Source organism: Perissodus microlepis, chromosome 3, assembly GCF_051167445.1.
Source record: "Perissodus microlepis isolate ML-2025 ecotype Zambia chromosome 3, ASM5116744v1, whole genome shotgun sequence".
Taxonomy (NCBI): Eukaryota; Metazoa; Chordata; class Actinopteri; order Cichliformes; family Cichlidae; genus Perissodus; species Perissodus microlepis.
Genome location: NC_140463.1, coordinates 28,248,662 through 28,252,500, shown reverse-complemented (window position 1 = coordinate 28,252,500; position 3,839 = coordinate 28,248,662).

The following is a 3,839-nucleotide window of genomic DNA, read 5'->3' as shown; positions in this document are numbered from 1 at the left end:
TTTGTAGTTTCTAAAATATATTTAAAATCTATAAAGAATATATCAAAAAATGTTGTTCTGGTTCAGCACTGATGATTTTGAGCACTGTTGAAAAGGCTGTTGATGGCACGTACGGTCCTTGAGTGTATATTCAAGTAGCTCTACATACAAAGTCTTTAGTTTCAGTTCAACCACACAATGAGTCATTTCCTGTGTTTGGGGTCAAACATAAAAATCCATCACAAAATGAGAACATTAACAGATCTATGTAGAGGTCAAAGGAGCCATTTCACTATTGTATATTTTAAACACATTTGAGCTAGCAGTAAAATAGATATGCATGTTTTCATGTAGCCTGAAGGAAACATTTTAACTTAATTCCTCTAATAAATAATGAAAAGAAAAAACAAATTAATTAAACAAAAACAATTTACTTAAAGTACGAAGTCTAAAGTAGAAACTCAGGCCAACAAAACACTTATAATCCTTCATAAGTTAGAGTTAGAAATTCTGTGATCAGTGAAAAAAACAAACAAACATATATTATCCCATTTGTATAAAGATGCAAAATATGTATTTTGTGAAACTGTAACAGGCTATGATGAATTGCAACAGTTATTTTATTCTGCACTTCTACTGTGTTGTATTGTATGATCAGGATTTGTGGTTAAGGAGATGACGTGATTATCATTGTCATCATCGTTATTATTATCTCAGTACTACTGTTTCTGATACATTATGTCTGCAGAATGTGTCTGAGGACTAGATAGATTTGCATGGGGATTGACTAACATTTATGTAGCTTTGGGCTTCAGAATGTTTATTTAGTATCCTTATTTCAGTTCCTCTGGTGACTCAAAGTCAGAATATTGAGGTTCTAATAGGGCCACTTCAATGGCTCTACCACCATCAACAACAGAGCATGGTAGAGTGCTTCAGAATGTTTATTTAGTATCCTTATTTCAGTTCCTCTTGCACCATCTTGTGTCAGTACAGAACGTGACATCACTGGGTGCTTGCTGCTAATACATTAGTTTATGTTAGTTAACTAATAACAGAACCAATAACTCGGTGCAATATGAGCAAACTAAAAATCTGTTTAAGGGGATCACTGTCGCTGTCCCTGCCTGCAACAATGAATTTTATGTTAAGAAACTAAGGATATACTGTCCACTTTCACTCACTGTCTCTTAAGGTCCTTTGTGATTTGTCTGGCCTGTTAAGCCCCAAAGGGGTTTCGGAGCTTCCTGCTCGAAAATGAAATGCCCAAAATTAATTGACTATTTCTCTGCAATTACAAACCCTGTGTATACAATCTTGGTATCAAAATAAAGCTAACACTTGTGAAATTTAATCAGAGGTGTAAATATTGCAGCAGATATTACTGTGTCAAAGTTACTGAGACTGGAAGACAGAAAAAGTAAGTAGATTTTTTCCTCTCCTAATTTATTTCTTTATTTTCTTTTTAGCATATAACTCTTTTAAATTATGCTTTAGTTGAGATTTTATTCCAGAAATTCGGTAACCAACATGTAAACATCATCTTTGCAAAGATTTAGGTTTCTAAACTGAAACAGTGAAAAATTACAGCACTGTCAATACATAAATATCCAGTCGTGCAAAGATGTCCAATTTTGGCACACATTGGACACCATGTTGAATTTTTTAGATATTAAAGAGCAGAAATGATTTAATTTTATTAACAGGCCTTATAAATGCATGTTTTTGAATATTTTTGAAGAATGAACCACACATTCACATAGCAATGGGCCTTTTGTGCCGTGCGCATGGAGCGTTTAATTGGCCTCTGAGGGGCTGTAACTTTGGTTTCTTTTGTCCAATGTGAATGATTGACACCTCTTTTTAATTGTTTGAGCCAATAGAATCACAGTAATGATGCCCATTCGGGTCACTGCAACCAATCAGAAGTTGCAAGGCCAAACCGCACATGGGCCCAAATTTACTGCATGTGACGTCTGCCCAGTCTCGTGTCTGTAGCTGGATTTAAAATGTTTTTGAGAGAACTGGCTCTGATGCGGCTATTTAGCCGTGGTAACTGCTGATAATCACGGGGCTATTGGCTACCTACGAAAATAACGGAGATAATCGGGATGGTAAGCCAATTCCTGTCTTGACGTCTGTTTTCAAACTATTGCTGAAATAGATGCTCCCGCTAAGTTCTTCTTCAGTACGGAGACGAAAAATGGACAAAATCACCTTATTCACTGTATTCAATCTGAGGATGGAAAAGAGCTGGAGATTATTTTTCAAAGCTTTATTTTCGCGAGTTTAGAGAAGATTCCGTGTCAAGTGAAGAGTTTCTTACAGTTTTTACTGAATGCTTAAACCCTAACTGTGATTCTTGTAGCACAATTTCTAAAACTATTAATAGTTATAGCAAAACCACTCACTGAGTGTGCAAAACTAAAAGCACAAACACTGCTTTGCACTCAGTTTGCAATTTTGTAACACACACTTTGCAAAACTGTAGGCACAACTCACTGCACAACACTCAATTACCACATTTCCAACACACTCCTAGCAAAATTATACACATGTATGGCTATCATTAACACTATTTTGCCAACTGTCTGGCACACTTACACATGTGAAAACTGTGTTAGATAAGTAGTCCACTTTGCAATCAGCCTAAGCACTATAAACAGGCCACAGGTAAGCTGTCTATGTGGAGTACAATGGAAGGAGCAGTAAGAGTGAGAAGAGTGAGAAGTACAGGAGGCCGAGGAAGAGGACGTGGAGGTGAAGAAGTAGGACGAAGAGGACGACAAGGACAAGGAGGAGCAAGAGGAGGACGAGGAGGGGGGAGAGGAGGACGAGGGGGGAGGGGATAGGAGGATGAGGAGGGGGGATAGGAAGGGTAAGAAGAGTAAGAAATAGAATTGCTGATGACATCAGAGCTACAATAGTGGACCATGTAATCAACTGTGGAATGACCCTGAGGGTAGCTGGCCAACGGGTCCAGCCTAACTCGAGCCGCTACACTGTAGCAAGCATCATAAGGACATTTTGAAATGGGAATCGGTTAGTACAGTCACTTTGCACACAGATCTGTAGCACTGCCATATGCCAATGAGAAACACAACAATACCATAGATGTGAAAATACTGAAATTGTTACGTTACAGAATTGCTAGATGACCAGATGCTGGGGGCAGAGGAAGCATGTTCACTGCAGACCAAGAAACCCATATAGTCAATATGGCTACTGCAAATAATCCTATACTTGGAAATAAACACTTGTGTTTGTGTTGATGTGTGTGAATAAACACCAGTACTTGAAGTTTGGATCCCTCTATGCTTATGGATCTGTGACAAAAGTATGAGCTCAAACTGACATAGCCTACCTTGTGCACAGAGTAAGCAAAAGCCAGATGTGTTTTGTATTCATACCATCAGTGTGCAGTTGGCGCATTGTGTGCTTAGTAGATGATGGCTTGTGTGTACTGTTTGATACGAAAACACCATTTTTACGAAGGTGTGAAGAGTTCATCTAGCTGTGTTCACTTTTGCAAGAGAACTACGATGTTTTGATAATTGGGTGACAGGTTTTCTTATTTGTGTGTAGAGTTTTGCAAAACTAGCCAATAGTTACAAAAAATGTGCTTAGGCAATCAGAAAAAACTGTAATAACTTGCCCGAGGTTTCAGAGCAAAGAAGAAAGGAGGGTTGGAAATGCTCGCTGGCAGAGTTGCTGTCAAGTGCCAGACTGGAGCCAACTGATTCTGAGTCACGCTTACAGAAGGCCTTTAAAATACAGGGAAGCAGAGCCAGTTGTTTATACTGAAATCTGCAAAATTGGATATAAACCAAATATAAATGTGAGGGGTAAGCGGTCGAAGT